The sequence below is a fragment of the Kogia breviceps genome, chromosome 13, assembly GCF_026419965.1.
Source record: "Kogia breviceps isolate mKogBre1 chromosome 13, mKogBre1 haplotype 1, whole genome shotgun sequence".
NCBI lineage: Eukaryota > Metazoa > Chordata > Mammalia > Artiodactyla > Physeteridae > Kogia > Kogia breviceps.
The window spans coordinates 24,093,994-24,117,827 of NC_081322.1; the positions used below are offsets into that span (position 1 = coordinate 24,093,994).

General features: G+C 41.8%; 1 protein-coding gene across 4 annotated transcripts in view; it reads right to left on the bottom strand.

The window, feature by feature from the left end:
* The window catches only part of BACH2 (BTB domain and CNC homolog 2), a 367,615-nt gene that overhangs the window by 150,183 nt on the left and 193,598 nt on the right, over window positions 1-23,834 (bottom strand). For all 4 annotated transcript variants that reach the window (XR_010836225.1, XM_059083223.2, XM_067011484.1 and 1 more), the window contains one exon: window positions 15,651-15,799. The gene's annotated coding sequence lies outside the window, so the exon portion shown is untranslated. The remainder of the gene's footprint in view (window positions 1-15,650; window positions 15,800-23,834) is intronic.

The window sequence follows — 23,834 nt, forward strand, 5'->3', positions numbered from 1 at the left end:
CATCAGAATCTTCAAAACAAATAATCTGGGGGCATCATCAGAGACCAGACCTGATCCAAGCTGACAAGGAAATCTCTGCATTTTCCTGCCATTGCTGTGCTGGGGTTTACAAATATACCAAGCCTTCCTTACAGGTGCAAGGCAAAAAAGGGATAGGGTTTAAATAAAAATAAATTTAATAAAAAATTTCCTTTAAAGCAGGATTATTCCCCCCCCCCCGTGTTCCACCAGTGTCAGAGGATTTAGAGAAGTACTGTCAAGCCTTAAAATTTCATCTTGAATCTAAGTGATTTAAAGGATTTTTTTTTTTTCATTTGAAGAAATAAATATCATTCAAAGGAAGAAGGGTCTTGACCAAATGATGGATTTCCCATTTCAGGCAGAGGAGGGAAGAGGCACTATATTCCCTAATAGAGTACTGTATTTTTTATAAATTATAATGCATGTACTTTATCTAAATGAATGCATTTTAGCTTTCTTTGGAACAGAAATTGCTTTAATGTTATAGCGAGACAAGTGATTTTCTTTTCTTTTTTAAAAGGTGCTTTATACGTTAATGGGTTTTTTGAAGCCTGTATAAAAACTGGCTTCCCTGAGACAGAGAACTTCACAACGTTTGTGGTGCATATTTTGCCACATTTCACAAGAGGTCTTATTGTTTAAATTCTTATATCCTTATGTCATCTGTGAACAAACGGCTTTATTGTTCATTTGAACGTGTCTTTATAGGATCTCTGGTGGTAGGGCTGATGTTGTTGTTTGCATTTTTTCCCTCATCAAGTCAGAACAAAAGTCCCTTTTTCTGCAGCACTGGGAACTCGGGAACACGGAGCGTGTAGCAGCTGTTTTCAGTTGGAAACACCATAATGATCATGTAAGTGAAGTGCTAACATTAATGGGCTGACTTCTGACAAGTAAATCAAGATCTATGGAAAAGTTTCTTCTACCCCGCAGACTTCAAGGTAATGCAACATAGAAGCATTTCATAGGACAATTAAGAATCATCCAGTAAATTTAGATGCTTGCCCTGCTGGGCAACGGGACTCAATTCCTTCCAAGATGAGTCTTCCTTGGAAGATACTCCATTCAGAATATTAGAGGAAAAATACCAGTAGTCTTTGGGGAAAGCGTAATCAAGAGGAGAGGTGGTGTTGATGGTAGGACCATTAAGGGGAGCTTCAGCAGGACTCAAAGCTCAAGTTCATTATATTCCTCAGAACTAAGAATAGCTTCTGAACGAATACTCACACTTCTCCATAGACCTATTTCTCCTATGGAGCTCCCCCTTTCTCCCTTTCCAATTTTAATGTTAAAAAAAAAAAAAAAGAGAGAGAGAGAGAATGTAGTCAAACATGGGTAGGCAGGGCTTCCCTGGTGGCGCAGTGGTTGAGAGTCCGCCTGCCAATGCAGGGGACGCGGGTTCGTGCCCCGGTCCGGGAAGATCCCACGTGCCGCGGAGCGGCTGGGCCCGTGAGCCATGGCCGCTGAGCCTGCGCGTCCGGAGCCTGTGCTCCGCAACGGGAGAGGCCACAGCAGTGAGAGGCCCACATAACGCAAAAAAAAAAAAAAAAAAAAAAAAAAAAAAAAAAAAAAAAAAAAAAAAAAAAAAACATGGGTAGGCAGACAGGAACAAAGGAACCTCTACAGACTGGAGGAACATCTAACCCAGCTCCGTTTTAGATGCTGTTTAAACACCTTCCATCAGGATTCAACTCAGAAAAACTCAAAAGATCTAGCTTGATAGCATGCTGCATCAAGAAGCCGGGACAAAGAAATATGTCACATGTTTATTAGTAGGGCCAATGGCAAAACACACGGGATCTCCCAATCGATGTCATGGATGAAATGAAAATATAAGATATAAGGTACATACTACCATAAAAATAGCATAATACAAAGGCAAAAAATTCTAGTAGGTTTATTTAGGGAGAGACTCTCATTTCACATACAAACTAAGGGCCCCAGACATTTTGTGTCGCTTTAGTAAATAAGGCAATGACTGTACGCACAGTCCTTGTATGCTGAGGATGGCATGTGATGCTAAGACATTTTGCATCATGCCTCTTACACTTAGTTATCACTTTAGAATCATCAACTAACAGCATTTTTTAAAATGTCATTGAGGTGATGGTACCTCACATAATACAGAAATATCAACCATCTTATTGTGAACCAAGGTTTCTCCTATCCAGCCTCAACACTAGTTTTCCAAGTATCTTGGTTTTACTAAGTTTTTTTTTTTTGCGGTACGCGGGCCTCTCACTGCTGTGGCCTCTCCCGTTGCGGAGCACAGGCTCCGGACGCGCAGGCTCAGCGGCCATGGCTCACGGGCCCAGCCGCTCCGCGGCACGTGGGATCTTCCCAGACCGGGGCACGAACCCGTGTCCCCCGCATGGGCAGGCGGACTCTCAACCACTGCGCCACCAGGGAAGCCCGGTTTTACTAAGTTTTATGTTTGGATGAATAAAATAAGATTGTAACTATGGCTACAAAATAAAGACTAAATTACAATACCCTGATATGGATCAAGTATTATTTGGGAAAGAATAAAAAGTCAAATCCAAGATATGATTGTCACTGCAATCTGTGTCCCCTGTTTCAGAAAGGTTGCTCAAAATCTGCAGTTGGGAAGCCTTATAGAGACATTCTGCAGAATACCATGTATTCTCCTTGTTAACAGATTATCAGAGATGCTTAACAGGTTTGTTTCACTAAGGACAAAGTGTAACAGGTATTTAAGAAAGTCCAAATGATGCAGTTTCAACTCTCTATCCATTCAGAGAGGACATCTGCTTTCTGGTTAAGAAGTGGCTGTGACTAATCTCAGAACAGTTGGTATGGCTTTTTCAAGAACTGGCATTGGAGGTCAAAGTGGACAAAGTGCCCAGAACACCTCCACTGACCAAGAAGGCAGGGGTCCAACGGATGCTCTTATTTTCTTCTCCTAATATTTCCCCCCAAAAGGTGGCCTCACTTCACTGCGGGGGGTGGGGGGTGGGGATAAAAGAAAATAGAAGAAGCGAAAAAACAGATTTTCTCCACAAACAGCACTCTAGGAATCAAGCGTTCTTAACTTGGAATTCTTTCAGGAAATGAAATGTTAGGCGCCGGTCAATTTGTCGCCCTTCGGGATGGAAGGTGATGAGAGGGAAAAAAATGTTAGGACAGGATTAAAGAAATGTATGTTCTTATGAAGGCAGGGTGTTGGAAAAGAAACAATGTTACACAGAGAAGGATGATTGCATCCTCATAATGTATGTAGGATTGCCACCAAAAGAAAATAAGACAAGGGCTAGGTCAGAAATGAACATCTAGTATCACCAGCTACAAATGACAAGAAAGGGAATCCAGCACTAACCAGTTTATACAAATCAACTTATACTTATTCTCTTGTGGTCAATTGAAACCTATACCCCAGGAGACATGAGGTGCTTTCACATGTACACATTTGTAACCTCTGAAAACTAATTAACAAAGGAGAATATAAAACCGCTAGGTAAAATGGAAACAGGTGACGTCCACCCCTGCAGCCAGCTGTGATGTAATATCTTCCACTTGGCGCTGACAGCCTTCTCTTCCCTCCTCTCATTCCGACACAATGCCTTCAGGTCTGTCTAAGTAATGTAATTTACTGGAGTGGAATTCCTTTGATACCCTGGTGCAGCACTTGGTGACAGTATCATTTATACTGCACAGTGTCATGGCCTGACACTGATCCATTGGCCTTCACGCCTCATTCATAGCAGAGTGTGTAATTCCACCTTCCACAGTACCCTTCTGGGGTGTGCGTGGACAAATTTACTCCATTCAGCCATAATTACAAACCTCGGCTGAAATGCTCTCATTAGATTTCCATTTCTCACTCCAGATGTCAATCTTATTGAAAATGCCAATTTTCCCGAGGATTCATCCATCAGCAATAAACTCTAAAGCATTCCATGACTGAATGCATTAAACCGGCAATGAGGACATGCACCTAAAATACATCATTAGAGTAAATCTCCATTGCAAATGCTTTACGTTATTCAACCAAAGGAATAATGAGCCCAGCCCGGCCAGTACCCTCAAACTGCACATGAAGGATAGGTTAAAACTGGCTGTTATGCAGGAAGAAGTAGGCGGTACATCAACGAGATGAATTTCAGAATCTGTGTCATTCCTTAGGAAGGTTTGGTAGGATATCACAGCCAGAGCCTAATTTACCACCTTTTTTTGCCTATGATTTTTACAGAAACTTCAGTCTGTGGCAAAGTGCAATAAGACAGGCAAAGATAATAGGGAGTAGGTGGTGTGTTCACGGAGAGGATTGAGGCTATATCTGCAGTGCTAGGAACTTGTTAGTCCCCGAGAATGATTTGCTCTGCCTGAAAAGCATTCTTCCATTTCTTTCAACAGGAAAAAAAAAAGGGGGGGGGGAACAGCACTGTCTGGTAGCACTGAAAGAACGTGGGTACCATTCCAATGAAAGAAAGGTTTTACTGGTGTAGTTAACCTGAGAAATATCTGCACCCCACCAGACTGATGGCTCCTAACGTGAAAGATCCAGAAAATCCAATGACGATGTTAACATATACATTACAAATCAGAGATTGTATCTGTGATTGGGGTGGTAGGACAGACCATGAAAAGAAAAATTCGGAGAGAAAAAATTTAAAACTAGCAAAATACATCAATTGATAAAAGCAAGCCATCACTGCTTTATACCTGCACCATGTTTTAATTCCTTAGCTTATTGGTCTCATTTATCACTTCTGGCCAGGTCCCAAGTGAGGCCAAGTCAGGGTACAGTCATAATTTCTTTATTAATTTGATAAACGAAGAAACTGCATCCCAGGAAGGTCACAGAGGAGGCTGAAGAGTCTGGTGTGAACTCCTTAGCATCTAATACTAAAGGTTAACCAAGAAAGTTACGTGATACCTACAGTGATGACCTTATTATGAAATATACAATGTATTTATTTAGTGGAAAACTTCGGTGGGCAGAAAAAGACTCCTAGGAGGGCAGGTATACATTACATTAAACAAAATAATTTGCAAAACATAATAAAAAGGAGAAGAAACAGTAACTGTTTTCTCCTTGTCAGCATCTGGTTATCTATAGGATTGATCAGATGTGATAACAGATGTGATACTGTCTATAGGGAATTAGAGCACCATGGAAGCTAATTGCTCCTCAAGTTTTGCCCATTCCCACCTGAAATATTTAAAACCTTCCTTGATTATAACGTTAGCACTCTCTCCTTCATGATGTACGTCAGCAGGTATTACAATGAACATGCACAGATGTCAGAACTGAAATACCCACGTTTCAATAAAAAACAGTGAGAAGGCAAAAATAACTGATTATGGTCAACACAGTGCTCACCTTCAGAGGAAAGAGAGGCTTCCATGGTGCTAATTTAACGGCAAAATAAAAAAATCGAGCCCCTGGAGAGCATCAGCAGCTGATGAAGAGCCAAACTACCTGGGAAATGCCCTGTAGCCCACTGACTGAGAGACGATGAACAAGAGGCCGATCCTGTGTCCACTTAATTCCAAAATGTGTACTCTGAGCAGAGCGGGGAACCCCCCAAATGCCCTGAAATTCTCCACCACGTTTGTATGATGCAACAGCACGAATAAGCATCACCGTCAGCCTTTTACTGAAGGCTGGCTTTGTGCTTCATGTACGTGACCTTCCTGACTCCCCACCAGCACCCTGTGAGGTAAGGCACTACCCCTGTTCCAGTTTTTAATGAAAGACATCCAGGCCTAGGAGAGGTTCAATACCTAGATCAAGGTCAACGGGGAGCTAAGCCAAGATTTGAGGCTGGGTCCTCTTTCTCCCAAAGCTCTTGTCTCACTTTAACTACTCTGCCTCGCCATCTGCTGAGGTTGGAGACACCAGTGGGGAATGTGATCTGCAGTCATCAGTTTCCAGAAGCTTCTGGAATGACTGCTCTCTTGACTCATTTCCCAAATGACATCAAACTGCAAGGCTTTAGCACACTGGTGGACATTCTCGTTCTCTGGAAATGTCACAGCCACTCAGCCAGGAGAACAGGGACAGCACCATCGTTGGCATCACGGAGGTGCAAATTTCCCTGTGAACACCAACACCACCTCTCTTTGGTGTTTCTTGTGGCCACAAACCGACACGTTACCACTTACTGTGGTTGCAGGAGACCCGGCCGTCGGATGAAGGGAATTTTTACTTGGTTAACTGCCCCTCCGACGTCTGTGTCCACAGCAGGCCCGTGCCCGCCCCTGTCCATCCCCCACCCCGTCCCTACGCGAACAAAAGGGTTCCAATCTCTCCGCAACACTGCTAAGAAATCTCTCCCTTGCTGTTCTATGAGTTGACAAGACACAACTTTCTAACAATGAGCCGAGAAGATGGATGCTGTAAAACAGCATTTCAAAGAAGGCAATTACTCTTCAACAAAAGATTCAAGGATCCCATCACTATTTCTTGCGACACACCTTGTTTATGTGTGAGTTGTGCCTTTTTTCCTTCAGAAGGGGAAAATGCTGATAAACTATCGCAGGTAGACACACAGTGCCCAAACCTGGCCGCCTTGCTGCTGCTGAAACAGAGACACATTTATTTCCCCAATGCACCACTTACCAGACAGATGCACAGATGTAGGCAAGTCAGTCATCAGAATTAACAGAGTGATTCTGCTTGCACTACACGTTCTGATTTGTATGAATCTTATTTTTAGCCACGCATAAAGGGCAATAAATGGAAAATCTTATTCTAACCGCTACTCTTTCTGGGCCACCCACACTGCTTCACCTACCGTACAAGTCCGCAAATGTGAAAAAAAAAAAAAAAAAAAAAAACCACACACACAAAAAAACAAAAAAAAAACCCAAGCCAGGGTTTGTCCTAACAAGGGATGCAAAGTGGCTAAAATGTGTGACATTTTTTCCAGTTAGTGTTTGTACTTTCATCCTTTTTCTGTATCAGGACTTTCAGGGAAAAAAAACAACGTTGACTTATCTCTGGGCATTTTCAAAGACTCCTCGGTGGTGAGCAGGCAGCACAGTGGCGCGCGCGATCCGCCAGGCACCGCCACCGCCCTGTGGTGAGCTGCCTGTCAACCGGCTTCTAGCAAAGAAACGCACCCCAAACACATTTCTGTAAATTCGGGCAGATGATACCTACAACGTTTCGTTTTGCAACAAGCTCAGTGTCTTAAAAGTTCCCCTAATGAACAAAAGTGACATCAGAAACGTCAACATCTCTAGAACAGAGCAGGCTGTCAAGAATGATTTTGCCAAAGTTAGGGCAGTGGCGCTTGTCCTAAATCTGCTCTCAGGGTGCCGTGGGCCAATGCTCACCAAGGCACAACACCCCCTTGCTGTCTCCCTTCCCTTCTCTGCATTTTCGTCTCTTCCATCCAATCACTCCCCAAGCCTGCAGCTCACCAAGCACAAATGCATACACGCTCTCCCTGCCAAGCAGAGCCACTGATGTTGAGAAACACCCACCTTGAGAGCAAAAAAAAAAAATTGAGGAAGAGGATGTTTTCTGGGGGCATAGAGAGGATAGAGATGAGAGTCTATTTTTTATTATCATCTCTTTAGACTTTTCATGAAAAGTTAAGTCATTAAGGTCCCTGGGTACCAGTCCGAATGCATGTTCCTCTGAGCCTTCTGCAAAGCACAGCAGCAAACACACGCAGGTAAGGATTAATATTTAAAAGTCAGTTCCACCAAATAATGAAGACACGAAAAAGAGTCAACGCCGAGAAAGGCATCTTTACCTGTGTGCTTGCTCATTATCCAGAAACTAGAGGAAATGCTGTCATCCTCAGTAGCTACACGCCCTGCAGAGCTCACACCTCCTTCTGAAGAGTAGCGCTGATGAGATGGATCAGAAAATCTTTCGGGGGTTAGAGTCCACTAGCGTCAGAATCTCTGACTAGTGTTGTAAAAACACGGGTAATTAAGTGTTACGAAAAAGTGGGTCATCCACGACTGAGGTAGAGCCACACCTCCCCACACTAGACTCCAAATGACTGTGCTGTGACAGGGTGGGAGGGTTCTGAACACAGCGAAAGCAAAACTTTTATGTGGTGAGGAGTGTTTTAGTTTTCACTGGTTTAGGTTAGAGAAAGTTAATCTCAATGTCAACTCTAAACCAACTAAACTTCTTAGTGAGTTTCTGAAGTTTTACAACAAATGCTGGCTGTTCGTGTCATGGGAAATTCAGAGTCAGTGTCACAAACAGTCCAAGGGACAGTCTTAGGTTTCTGGGACATGCCCGTCGCGACGAGCGAACGCCGTGACTCAGGGAAGCAAGGAGGTCAAACCAAAACTGAAGGCGAGGAACCGAGTTCTCACTACCCACATGAACATCTCCTTCTCCAAGGGAGGATCGAAGCACTGCAGACCACTTCCCACACCAGTACCCAATCCGGGCATTCGATACAGTTGCGGGCATTTACCAACGCATCTTTCGATTACTGTCTGCAGAAGGCAGGATATACACCTGGACTGAGCACATTCGTTCATTTGTCACTCAAGAGCTACAGAAATTTTAATTCAAATCAGTACCCACCGTGTCCCTATTATATACAAGGACACAAAGGATGAGAAGGAATGCAGAGGGAAAAACTTAGAAGGACCTGCTTTTAAAGAACCTAAGTCTTGTACAGAGGATGCTAAGACCTCGCCACACCCAATGCCTAATATGGATCATTCTTAAAACACAAAATCTCTTCTAGCAGCTGTTTACTAAACACTTTCTAGTCTACTGACGTAAGGTTTGTGGGTGGCATTCCTTCAACCTTTCTCAGATGACTCCTTTCACAATCCCCTTAATTTTAATGTGGGTTTTCTTTCAGTGTTCAAAGCCCTTCCTAACTTTGGCTAAGAGGCAAGATTCATCCTGATCCAAAGTCGAGCTCTCTCCAAAGGGAAGCACAGAGATATGCAGCACAACCCATGCCACAGCCCGAACACCATACCAGAGGAATCTGAAGAGAAGTTTCTTTGAAGTGGGATAAAGCATGAAGAGTTGAAGGAAAACTCTCCGGTTCATAGCACAAAAGGCTATATCTGAACGTAAAATTGGAATTTTATTGGCGTCCACATTGTTTGTGGAGTATGGTTGGGGGATGGGGGAATTTGGGTAATCAACCTTTCACACTTCTGCCAAATTGTCTTAGAGTGTATCAACTGTGAAGTTTTAAATACCTAGAACACAATCGGTTGATCTAACACTAAAACCATCTTGATCCTCATTAAATCTTTCTTTTATGATTCCAGAGGCCCACTAGGATCTTGCAGGGCCACTCAAAAATCATTTTTATTGACAGAATACAGAAATGAAAAAGAAAAAAGTTAATAGTGATTTTCACTCCATAAAGACACTGGTGAGTCTACAGAGATATCTGTCCTTGCAAGAGCTGATGACTGTAATTTGAAGGGAGAAAAATAAGCAACTAGGCGAACACTGTCCTAGAAAATGATATCAAAGTCATCACTCCTGAACCCCACCAATTTGTGGGACGTCAGCAGGCCAGAGTGCTGCTTGTAAATTGGGAATTAGTTGATAAAATGAAAAAAAGTCTGGAAAAATACACAAAAGTAGGAGTCAACAGGTAGCTTGTATCTGGGTAGCTGGATGAAAGGTAACTTATTTTCTTTATTCTCTTCTGTTATTTTATAAATTTTGTACAATAAACATGTATTACTTTTATAATCAGGAAAATAAAGCTACTTCTGTTTTGATAAAAGGAAACGATTCTCTGATTCTGCTCTTTCTGGTCACTAAGGACACTTAATACATTGGACCTAGTACAGTAATCTGGGCTGGTGACAAAGCAGACATGAAATACAGGGAAAGTCTGCCAGAAACAATAGATTATAGCTTCTAGTTAAGCATGACAAGGACGCTTAAGAATCCTGATACACTACAGAGCTTTGCAAATACTTTTCTTCCTCACCATGACCATGGTCTGGGCACTCTCCAGCTGTACCAGAGCTCCGCCCGCCAGGGGCCTCACAGTGATCAGTTTCACAGGGGGTGTCCTTGGAAGAGGGTAGCTATCCCTTGGGTTAAATGACGGCTCAGAGAGAGAGCTGTCACCTCCTTAGTACAGACACATTCAAAAAAGAGCAGACAAATTATTCCGAAAAAGCAACAGATTGGAAATTAATTAGAATAAGGTGACAAACTATTCGTACTACAACTGACATCACTTGGTGACCAGCTCTGTCATATGCATGGCTGAGTTTCTTTATTCTCAGGGAATAATACCTTTTGAAATTTGGACCTGTATATTACTATGCTGGTCACATCACCCCTATCTGTACCATGAGTGTATATGCAGAGAATGAAAATTTATTTTTATTTTTTTATTTTTTTATTTTTTTATTTTTTTGTGGTATGCGGGCCTCTCACTGTTGTGGCCTCTCCCGTTGCGGAGCACAGGCTCCGGACGCGCAGGCCTAGCGGCCATGGCTCACGGGCTCAGGTGCTCCGCGGCATGTGGGATCTTCCCGGACCAGGGCACGAACCCGTGTCTCCTGCATCGGCAGGCGGATTCTCAACCACTGCGCCACCAGGGAAGCCCGAAAATTTATTTTGATGATGCCTTCAGCAGAACATAATTGTGAAACAATATGTTATAAATAATCACGTACATTCTTTAAAAAAAAAACCAGAATGGCTTCAAAAGTATGCCAACGGTTCCCCAATGACAATAAGAACTAAATATATATGTTCATGAAATTATTTTATTACCAATCTTATCGTTAACATCACAACTTTTAGAGCGCTTCCAAACATAATAAACAGAGTAAATGTGAACAGAATATCTGAGATTTAAACTCTGGCACCGGAAAGGTGGTAAAAGCCAAAACGTGCACGGTTTCTCAAGAATAAAAATGAATTGTATATTTTTCTATTCTAAGTCAACATTTTTAGATTATTATTAAGACACAAAAATAGACAATAAAACCTCAGTTGATTAGACTATTTGAAGGCAAGATGAGTTTTTGGTTTGTTTCAGTTTTCCGGTGAATTGACAGACAGTTAGAAAATGCTTTTTGTTGAAAACGTTTCCAAAGCAGTTGCTTTTCCTCATTATAAAGGATTTAACCATTCTCAGTGATTCAGCAGGTCAGTGTCACCAACTAAAGATATCCTCCAGGGTATATTCTCTACCTCTACTAAACCAAAGCTATCTTGTTTTTTGAACCTTTATCGCTGAAAAAGGGAAGTGAGATGTGAGCAGTAGGGTGGCGTATGGGAGGGGGTGGGGAGGAAGTATGAAGGCTGGTTAATTCAGGGTTCTGGTTACTTGGGTCCCAGGTAGCTGAGCCATCGCTAAATACGAATTCAGTGCCTGTAACCAGGCACATCTCATTCTTGGGGCCATGAGAGCTGACCGGGAGAGCCCCTGAGGGTCGGTCTTTGGTGGTTTTCTCTACCTCATGTCTTTTCCTCTGGGTCACTGTTGCAGGGAATCTGTGTTAGGGCGTCCATCCAAAAATCATGGTCTCCAAACTCCTGGGGTCGAATCTGTTTTGATTAGAGTCTCTATACATGTCATTTCAACTCACGCTTAGGGTGCAAAGATGAATAAGCACCTACTTCTCCTCTCTCTTAGACCTTGCTCACCTGGATTTTCTTTTCTAGAAAAACCTTTAATTCCCGTTTTTTGATATTTTAGCAGCTCCCTACGGCAACTGACTCCAAAACCTTTGTTGCTAGGCCCTGTTGTCCATCACCTAAGTGAAAAGCGTGGAGAGTTTATCTCTAAGCAGGTCTGGGAAGTCGGGGGTGGGAATGAGAGACTGATTTCTGTGTATTGTACTTCAACTTTGATGACTTTATTTCACCTCTTTTTTGGTTATACCTTTTCCTTGAGCCAAATGCATACATAAGCATGTACGTATGTACGTATATGTATACAATATGTATGTATGTATATGTATATAGTGCACACACATGCACGCTCACATATCTAAGTGATTCTGATGTCTTAAGGAGGAAGCGGGATAATTTAGGACAGAGGTTTTTGAGCTCTTTGAAACTATGGGTCCTTATGCACCGCTCTTCAGGAATTACAATCCCTGGTCAGACCTAAGGGCAGGGCCTGAAAGGAGTAAAGTAAAATAGTAAAGTAGTAAAGTAAAGGAGACCTGAGGGAAACATGGCTACTAGCCCCGTGAGAATTCACCGATCGTTCTGCAAGGCCAGCTTTCTAGAAACTTAGAATAAAAAGCAAAATCCCCCCCAAAGTAGGACCCAAATGGACTTAGTGGGTTCAATCCTGCATATTTCTCACAGGCGTGCAGGTCATTCATACAATTGTTTTGTGATTTATGGGTACCATAATGCCCAATATTACAGAGATTTGGTGATGGGGGATGAATTGTACTTCATCGGGAGAAGGTCAAACAGGCATTATAATTAGAAGCCCTGTTGCAGGAGAACTATTTGCTACTAATTTTCTTTCCAAGTTTCCATTTTCTACTAGGCTTCAGTCTGTGGCAAGTCTATATCCCCTGGTTCCTACTTCCACATCCGCCCTCACTGCTAAGACCTGTCACCTGCCGCCACTAGGCACGCATCCCAGGGCGCAGTACACGGACTCATTTATGATGACACAATTCACATGAACTGCAGCAGCCCCATGACAGGAGCACAGGAGGGTACACGTCCCCTCCATCACAGTGAAGCAGTTTTCCTGCGTGTGTAAATGGCATTTTGCAAGAGATGATGGTCATTGATGGCAAATTTCCCTAGTGGTTTCTGACAAATATGTCCTTGTCCCGGTAGGAAACCTATTCCTAAGACTGAAGTCTAACATTCTGCAGGTCCCTTACATTTGCCCAAAGGGGGCCAGGGTAGTGTCAGGGCCGATGGAGGTGTGAGGGACAGAGTCATCTGTGCTTCTTCTGCCCTCCCAAACTATAGCATCCCTGTCAAGCACTACTAAGTATTCTGCCCAGTATTCTTAGAAGCAAAGTAAGCTCTGGTATTCAGGGGTTTTGTGTGTGTGTGTGTGTGTGGTAAAATACACATAACATAACATTTACCACGTAAATCATTTTTAAGAGTACAGGTCAGTTGCATTAAGTACATTCACATTATTGTGTAACTATCACCACTATCCATCTCCAGAACTCTGGAGTGAAACTCTGTACCCATTAAACACTAACTTCCCTTTCCTCTTTATTCCCAGCGCCTGGCAACCACCCTTCTAAATACTTTCTGACTATGACTTTGACTAGCCTAGGTGCCTCATATAAGTGGGATCATATAATATTTGTCATTTTGCATCTGGCTTATTTCACTTGGTATCTCCATGTTTCATCCATGTTGGAGCCTGTGTCAGAAGTTCATATTTTTAAGGCCGAATAATATTCCATTGTATGTATATACCACATTTTCTTTATTCATTCATTGCTGATAGAAACTTGAGTTGCTTCCACCTTTGGGCTATTGCGACTAATGCTGTATGAACATGAGTGTACAAACACCTGTTCAAGACCCTGCTTTCACTTCTTTTATACCCAGAAGTGGAACTGCTGGATCGTATGGTCGTTCTGTGTTTAAATTTTTGAGGAATCATCCTACCGTTCGGTATCCAGTTTTTTTAAATTAATAAACAATGTTTTAGTGCAGTTTCAGGTTGACTGCAAAACTGCAGGGAAAGCACCGTGGGGTCCCACATGCCCCTCGCCTCCACATGCATGATATTTTTATAGAGATGCGCTAGGCACTTGGGGCCTCTGAGTGTTTCACCCAAAGCTGCAGGGAGAGCTTCAGGCAGGTGGCGCCAGGGCCAGCAGGAGTCTGCAGCTCCAAGTCGCCTGAGGTGTCACAGCAGCCATCTACCCGTACTGGCTCGTAGTTATTACACTGACTGACATCAAAGGTCATCGATCAGGAAAACCTGCAGTGTAAACGTGGACACTCACAGACGCCAAAGCAGGAAAGCAGGAGGGAGATGAAGGAGGCTTCGATCCAACCCACCACTTCTTTTACTTCTTGGTGAAGATGCTTCATAAACTGAAACTTCCCAGAATGCTGTACGGAATAGCCAATTAGTGCTTGAGGGAGATGTTACAGCTGGTAAGGGTAGAGTGATAATAGGTAATTACATTGCTCACAACTCGTCAGCCCTAACACCAACCCTGTTACCAGTCCTTTGGGCAGCTCCCAGAAGACAGCTCCGGATTAATTCCTTTTAGAACTCTTTCATCATCTCTTGCTTTTTTGGTCTTATTTGTCTGATTTTGTGATTTTTATTTTAAACACATGCACTTAAATCTATCTCCGGGATTTCTGGCTCTGTTAACGTTTAGGCAATAGACAATGCCCCTTCATTACATATCTGCTTGGGAGTTGCTTTATTAAAGGTGATTATTCTCAATTTCAGAGAGTTATAATAAAAGAACTGTAAAAGCCCTAAGTGCTACTTTGAACAATAACATTTACCACATTGAAGTAAAATGTTATAAATCACAATGCTTATCCACAGATTCCAAATGCCCAGAAATTTCTCAAACATTTCCCGGACAGCATCACTCAGACTATTTTTACACTCACATTGACTCAATGAAACAAAAGAAAACATGTTGTGTAAAACTCCTACCCTGAGAGCTTAGAAATATACAAAATGCATATAGGTTCACAGGTGCACCTGTACATTTGCATGTATGCTCCCATATACCCTAGTGTGCATTTTTGAGCCAAACTCTTCTACTTTATTCTATTAACATGGAATAAATTGTTCTTGTCCTTGGCGGGGAGGTGGCCGGCTTACACAATAACATGCTGATCTTCCAAATATGTCAGTCCTAAGAACTTAAAACCCCACAAAACCCTGGACTTGCTGGGTTGGACTGTTTATTAGAGGTGCACCTTCCTTCCCATACGTGATTTGTAAATCAAGTCACATTTAAGTGTATGAGAAGAAGGGTCATACTGGGATGATTCACTTTGAAAGGGAGAAATATATTTCCCAGTCTAGGGGGAAAAAGATTTTCTCTTTTGAGTGTATCTAAAAGCATGATGAGGACACCTGCAAAAGGACTGCAGCTGTCATTTTAGCCTGTTAACAGCACTGTTAGTCAACGCTGTTGAAAGCCAAGGGCAAAGAGTGGCTGGTACTCGCGCCTCTGGAGTCGAGCTGGCACAGAATAATGACATCTACTTGGCTGGACTTTCAAAGGTGACAGTGCTGAGAAGACCTTAACATTCTCTCTTCTGAGAGATGAGTCCATGTATTAAGTAAAGCACCACTACCTTAATTTAGTGAAGTTTCATACACTTTTCTACCTTTATCATTCCTCCTTTCAGTCACACTGGAGTTAAAGCAGTGATTCTCTAAGTGAGGTTCCTGGACCAGCTGCATCAGCATTGCCTGGAAACTTGTTAGAAAAGCCAGTTTCCAGACCTACCCCCCAACCCCACGTCTGTCTCCTGAATCCGGCAGTCTGGGCACGAGGCCCAGCAAGCCCTCCAGGTGATTCTGAAGCAAGCTTATGTGTAAGATCCACTGAGTTAGGGAACCACCAATATGCAGGTTCTAACCCCGTTCCCTTCCTCAATTATAATTCTCAAGACACCTTGTTATTATCATCTCAGAAAATTCTTAGCCTTGTTTGGTTGGATGAAAGAAACCTTAATCAAAACTTACATGTAATTTTTCCAGGTCCCGTGCTGGCTTCAAGTCTTAGGATGCAGGGAACTGGGCGAAGGGAGAGAAGAGAAGGCTACGGCAATCCATTCAGACATGGACCCCAAAGCTCTGTGGGGCAACCTTGTGACAGGTCAGCGAGTGTCCACCTGATTGGGGAAGAAGACTGTCCATTAGCAGAGGAAACCTTGCATGTTAATGTCATCCCCTTTCCCCTACTATCCCGCTATACCCCATCCCTTCCCCTGCTTTCATGACCTCTAACTTACTGTGCACCTCTGGACTGGTCCACCTAAACAGAATACGATAAAATAATCCAGGTATCAATGCTGGGGCTCACCCCAGGCGGAAGCACAGCCCTCACCGGGTGCTCTCCTGAACCCCAAGGCAGCTTGGACATAGGTCAATGTCCAATCAGTTATCCCTCTATTTCATCTCATGAATGTTTTCTTTCAACAAATCACAACACCTTGATTCAAAAGACACATGCACGGGACTTCCCTGGTGGCGCAGTGGTTAAGAATCTGCCTGCCAATGCAAGAGGCACGGGTTCGAGCCCTGGTCCGGGAAGATCCCACATGCCGTGGAGCAACTAAGCCCGTGCACCACAACTACTGAGCCCGCGTGCCACAACTACTGAAGCCCACGTGCCCTAGAGCCCGAGTGCTGCAACTACTGAGCCCACGCACTGCAACTACTGAAGCTCGTGCACCTAGAGCCCGTGCGCCTCAACAATAGAAGCCACCACAATGAGAATCCCGCGCACTACAACGAAGAGTAGCCCCCTCTCGCCACAACTAGAGACAGCCCCCGTGCATCAACAAAGACCCAACGCTGCCAAAAATAAATAAATAAATTTATATATTAAAAAAACCCACATGGTTGTATTAACAAGATACAGGAAGCTAAAATTTGAGAATTCTGATTGAAATGAGATGATTCTCTGATGCCTTGAATATGTTTTTTAAAAAATTAATAGTACTTATTTTTTCCTGAGGATAAATTAATCCATGCTTATTACAGAACATCTGAAAAATTTATGGAAAAGAATAAAGAAAAAATAAACATCAACTGTAACCTTGACACTGATAAATCATTCATGATATTTTGTTGTATAGGTCCATGACCCCTTAAGTGAAACTCCTGGGCCAGATACGCTTCAGAGTTCAGAACTGCTTGGATATTAAAGAGTATTACAATGCTAAACTACCATTTATTACATGATGTCCCATCGGAATCTGGAACAGCACCCCATAATCAAACCCATTAAAAATCTCTGCAGCAAATTAGATGCATATTCTTATTTAGTCAGATAAAATAGAGCCTCACATTAGTTCAGATCAGATTTTTCTACCTAAGAAGTCACCAAGAGACCTTTGTGATTTTTGAACCAAAAGGATTCAGAATTGGGGATAAGGGATTGTGGATCAGTATTCTTTTCAGATACACAAAAACAGTCAGAGTTTTGTTTCTACTTTTTGATTCAATACTTTATGAATGTGAGCATTTTCCCAAGTTATTAAAAATTCTTCAGAAACATGCTTTTCAATGTCTATGTAATATTACACCCTGTAGAAAAGGGTTTTGTTTATTTCATTATTTCTCTCATTTTTGGAATTACATATTGTTTTTTTTGTTGTTGTTATTGCAAATGACACTTTGAAAGACATATCTGAATATCAGATTGTTTGAATTTCTGAGTACTTTCCTAGGTAGATTCCTAGAAAAAGAATTACAGGGTCAAATGAGCTTTAAGGGTCTTAATGACTTTTCAGAAAAGCTGTACCAATTTACACTCCTGCCACAGCATGAGTGTTTGGTTAATTTATTTAACTACCCACTTTATCGTAGACACAGAAAAAATACACTTGCCCATCACACATCTTAACAAAGTTCTAATCAGGGACAACCAAACTTAGATTGTATTGTTGTTCTTCTTACGCAGAAGACAGTGAAGAGCTCACTGTTTTCACATAAGAGAGAAATGGGAATAAAGTAAGTTTACCATCAAGTTGCCCTCATTAGACCAGACTGAGTCAGATCTGGGCAAGGGAGGAGTTGCCCCTTGTCCGTAGGGTCCTCACTTGGAAAAGGGTGAGGGGGAGTATGGAAGTCATCTGCACATCATTAGGAGAAGAGAAACAATCATTTTTATTTGTGCGCTGATAAATTCTGTTTCTGGAAGACTGAGGCCTTGTGTTTCCCTTCCATTTGGTGTTTTCCTATTTTTTGGACATTTGCCGCTCCTCAGCATGGCCATCAGAGAGCAGAAAGAGATGTGAAGACCAAATCAGACAAGCCCATAATAATGGCTAACCCTCCCGAGTGCTTATTACGATGTGTCAACTCTGGTGCCGGATGCCCTGCATGCATTATCTCATGTAATGCTGAGTGCATGGGTACAGAAACTGGTGGCGGTGAAGTTCGAAAGTACGTGCTTTGCTCATCAATCCTCTTTCTACCCTAGTAAGTCTGGAGGAATTAAAGGTTTGCAATCTCAAAGATCTCTTCAAGCCTAGAGTCTTGAACAACTCCAGGATAATTCTAAGACTCAGTGACTCTAAGTTCGGCTCTAAATCACAGATGTTACCCTTACGGGGTTTTTTTTTGTCAGCGCCTCCAACAGTATCTTCACGAAGCAGGGAAAATGGCATAAATAAAATCCAAGAAAATTCTAGATAATTGTAAACGCTTTGAAGATCCTATATGGGCAGGAGGGAGGTTGTATCTCAGAGTACAATGGAGAGTTGAGAGTCTGTTATATCTAACACAAAACATGGTATACACGGAGAAGAATGAGGACACGTACATAATATACATTTTTGTTTGTTTGTTTGTTTTTGTGGTACGCGGGCCTCTCACTGTTGTGGCCTCTCCCGTTGCGGAGCACAGGCTCCGTACGCGCAGGCTCAGCGGCCAAGGCTCACGGGCCCAGCCGCTCCGCGGCACGTGGGATCTTCCAGGACCGGGGCAAGAACCTGTGTCCCCTGCATCGGCAGGTGGACTCCCAACCACTGTGCCACCAGGGAAGCCCCATAATATACATTTTAAAAACAACCAAACATACGGACACATTCTTCCCCAATGTGATAATTCCCAAATTAATAATGCTAAATCAGGGTTCACAAACTCAAGTTTCTTTCCATTTATAGCTTTTTCTAATAAATTTTCTTTCTCTCTGCCCTTTACATATTTAACCTTACAGGATAATTGATGTAGAGAAGGCCACAATTTTCATACACTAATAAAAGAAAATTGAAGAGAGATTTTTTTTGTTATATGGAATGAAATAACCCCACTCTTTCCCTTATCTAGAAACTCAGTTTCTGCATAGTTTGGTTTATACCATAAAATGGCAGCAGTTCACAGAGAGAAAAAGAGAGGGGGAAAATTATTTTTATTTTGGGAGTGAGTTAAATTTATCTTTTCAACAATCTTCTCTAAAACTAAGGTGTGTTTCTATCAAATCTATCAAAAGACCAAGGATGTATCAAGAAGTGGACCGTTTCCTCCACTGTGGCTTCTCTTTATACTTAAAATAGCATTCTCCTGATAATTAGGTGTCAAGTGGGTGGAATAGCTTCTAAGTGATTTTTCTTTGCCACAATTGGATATATGGTTAAATTTATCAGTACACCAGGCCTATAGGGTGTGAAAAATAAGGTGGTGATAGAGGAAATGACCACTTACCTTCAAAGAAAGAACATACTTTGTATTTTCCAAAGGGCCTAATTACTTGGGGAGGGAGGGAATAAAAATAAATAAATAAACCACCACTAATGACAGAAATGATTACCAGAAGCTCTTTAGCTACTCAAACTGCAAAACTAGCATTTTTAAAGCTAATTACAAATTTGGATTCTCTCATTTAAAAAATATACTTTGAAGCAGCCCACTTCTGTTTTAATGCTGAACCAAAGTCTGTGCAATTGGCACATTATCAAAGTAAAAAAAAAAAAAAAAAGCGTTGCTTGAACAAAATTACACTTTCAATGTCACTAAATCTTGAACTGCAAAATACCACAAGCTAAAAACTAGTAATGCCATGTGGTTATGTTATCTTACATTTACAAGAGAGTTTATAGTTTCCTAAGCCCTAAGAGACTCAGACCGCAGCCACTCACAGGAGCTTTGCTATCAAGGTCAGGTCATTCACTGCCTCTGAGCTCCACACCTTTCACAGGTTCCTGTGAGGATCAAATGGGAATGCAATCAAGAGAGTTTTTGCAAACTCTTAAGGCATACATAACATGATGGGTATCATTATTCTTTTTACTAACAGCTTTGTGAGACGTAAAGATACAAATTCCCATTTCACAGTTAAGGAAATTGACAACAGGAAGACAGAGCAAAAAAAAAAGAGAAAATAGTGAGTTAGGAGAGTTTTATATCTGAAATGGCCACAGACTAGCTGAGTGACTCTCTGGACTTGATTTCTTCAGTAAAATGAGGGAGTTGGGTGAGATGCTTTTAAAAGGCTTCTTGAGACTAATGGTTTCTGTGATCTGCAACTTGGCCATGGGAGTGATGGGGCAGCTTTAAAAACGACTCTTAGGAAGCAGTCTCTCCTGGAGGCCAAGGTCAGCACTTAACCAATCTGCAGTGCTGGGGCAGCAGGCTCCTTGAGCAGCCTCCCATCCCTGCAGATGGGCCATGCATTAACTAACTCATTTTGCTGGATTAAGGCGAGGTTGGGGGCATCCTAGGCCAATAGCCAGGACCTCTGGGGCATAGGAAGGAGGTCCCGGAAGAGCTTGAAACAGCAGCTCTTTAGTAACTCGTACAAATATTTCACAATTCTAACAACTGGTGTAGCCAAATAAGTGTAGACCACTGGAATGTCAGTCTGGCTAACGGTCCCACTGCAGTCGGGCTACCAGTTTCAAAGAGATGGGCACTTCTGTGGACCACCCACCTTTCCTGACGAGTTTCTACAGTGTTGGAGGAGAGATCTGAAAGGGTTACTTCTTGTCCTATGAGTGCACATCATGGTGGCGAGGGAATCTCACTTCAAAAGGACTAGGGCCACTAACTTCTGCTTCTACTAATGATATTCTACCAGGCTGTCTAATACAACTTCCTGTAATGTGGAAAACGTTCAATATCTGTGCTGTCCAAAATGGTAGCCATCAGCCACATGTGGCTATGGAGAACTTAAAATGTTCCTAGTGAGACTGAAGAACTGAATTTTTAATTCTAATCAATTTAAATTAATGTACATTTAAATAGGCACACGTGGTTAGTGGGTACCTTACTGAACGGTGCAGCTGTAGGCTGCTTCACATACTAGTTTTCTTGGCTGTATTTTGGACCCCAGAAGCTCAGAGGACAATACATAATCATCCCTTCAACAAGCATTTACTGACCCCCTGGGGGCTGGGCACCATTCGGGTATCTCAAAACAATGGTGAACAAGACTGCCATGGACACTTCCTGCTTTCATGGTGTTTCTCAGCTACACTGATTTCCGAAGACCTCACAAAATCTTGAAGTGGTTCAGCAGACTGCGCTTAGGAAAAGGTGGGTGAGGAGATATGGTAACGCTACACTAAGCATGAAAGCACTGCTTTTTCGTTTCTTCATATTTACTGTTAGGAAAACTGGGGGAAAGTTTAAAAAAGAGATATCTGAATAGTTACTATTCATTCACTTACAAGTAAAGTAACATATCCCAGATAAGGGAAATCATCTGTAAGTAATTCCCTCTTGCACAAACTTAAATTTACTTAAAAGAAAAAGTCAGTGGGACCTGCATTCTTAAGCTAAGAAAAAGTAAATGGTATTAAATTACAGCCACAGTCATAAAAAATACAGGTGGGTCTCCATCCGCAAGCAGTGGGCAAGGGACGTTTATACCAATTAGCTGTGAAATGATCAGGTTTTCCAGATCATCATCAGCCTTACTTTTTTTTTTTTTTTTTTTACACTTCTTGTATAAGTAAGGCTGATTGCATTCTTTATCCCTACAACTCAACTCTTAGCTAAGATTTTCACAGTGGCTTGAATGGGATTTGATGAGCAAAGCCCCCTTTGCTTTTCCCCAGGAAAATACAGGTTGGAGGTATTTTTATCTACATCACAAATCGAATACCAGCAACATTATTTCTAAGAAACAGAAAAGTGGTTTGGTTTATTGGTTCTCCGATTTCCAGTACTGCTTCCTGTATCCTGTTGTCAATTCTCTCCCATCCTGATCACCTTTTCCTACCTTACTTGGATTTAGACTGATAATAAGAAAAGACAAAATATTCAGAATTGTTTTAAGCTTTTGGTTGAACCTGAATCCAGGTTTGCCAAAATTTAAGAGGACAGGGATATCACGCGCCGGGAAACAGTGTTTTCAAGCTAATTCTCTCCATTGTATTTATATTATTTCACTTGAGGTGAAAGAATCACCAAGCAAAATAACCTGATTCTCTCAGCATCCAGATGGGGTTGTACTTGGATGACACCATTGAGCCAATCTGACTTGTGAGCTTTAAAATGCCACACTGGTCCCTCTGTGCACAGCCACACAGACATACACACGGTCCATCAATTTTCCCCTCTGGATTGAGTAGAGAGAGAAATTACAGTAGTCAGAGAACAAGAGTTCAAAACTTAGTTCTGAAATTACAAATTGCATTTCGACACTACCATCTGCTGGAAAAGGTCAAATCTCAAATGTTCTGCTGGTCTCATGCTGTATAAAAATATTACTAAAAACTTGGTGACAGCTTTAGCAATAAACATGCTAATTTGTAAGTGGCCTTGGAGTCCTTATTCATATTCAGAAGCACTAAATTGAGTAGTCACACACCATTTTATGACCAGAAGGGCTTTAAAAAGAAAAGGGTCCATTGACGTTAATTTTTTGGAAACTACAGAGATGAGGGTTTTTTTAAAAAAAATCTACATTTCAAACAGAATTTCAACAGTCAGTTGTATGAGGCAGAAGACCTTTGAATCATAGATCTTGTGGCTTTTGTGTTTTGTTCTACTAGCATGGGAAGGTGATGTGAGGAAATGTGCTTTTTTTGGCTGCAACAGAGAAAGAACTGGGGAGCAGCCATTTCAGAAAGGATGGAGAAAATGAATGAAGATAAAACATTTCTGAAAGTTTCCACTTACACATTTCAGATGCTGGGACCAAGTTACTTTAGTTGGAGAACCCCAGCTAGAAAATTCATTCTTTGATACTCTAGGTATTTACGTTCCCAAAATATAGTGGAGAGCTCGTTCAGATTCCTACCCCTCCCTAAGAGGATGGTGCAATCAGAACAACTTGCCATTGACAATTCTGAAAAGAAGCTAAAAAGAAACAAGGGTTGAAAACTCACAACCTGATACCAAAGGGGAAAGGGAGGGAGGGATAAATTAGGAGTTTGGGATTAACATATACACACTACTATATATAAACTAGATAACCAACCAGGACCTACTATAGCACAGGGAACCATACTCCATATTCTGTAATAACCTATAAAGGAAAAGAATCTGAAAAGAATATCACTGAATCACTTTGCTGTACACTTGAAACTAACACAACGTTATAAATCAACTATACTTCAATAAAAAAGAAAATACACAATCTGAAATAATCTGGGGGTTTCTGTAGGTTTTATAAGGTGAAAAATGGAATACTGGCCTGTATTTATGCATAGTAATAATAATACTTTCCATTGACTCAAAACTTCCATGTGCCAGGAACTGTGCTAGGAATTTTGGGGGTATCACTAGCACACCTGGTGGATGAGAGAACCATGGCTCAGAGAGGCAACGTGTCTTGCCCAAGGTCACACTGGAGGCGATGAGAGGGGATGATATGTAATCTTTATCCATGCCCATATGACCCCAAAGGCCACCCCTATCCTATGCAACACTGCCATCCACCACACTTTGGGGAGTCTACATCCCTCTCCCCAAAGGAAACATGATCGCTTTTCCATGTGCTACCAGTAAAATGTCAAAGTAAAGTGACAAAGCTGCAGGTCCTTTAGCAATTTAATTATTTGTGCATAAAGTTGACTAGCTTGTTAGCACTAAAATGGTTATATTTCATGAAGCATATTAGAGTTAAAAATTTTTTTCTATTGCAGTTTCTTAAAAATACTATCAGGTATCTTATTTAAAAATGACCCAGATCATTCTCTCCAGGTGAATTATAAGCATAGGATACCTGTCCTCTGTCATGAGACACAGCAG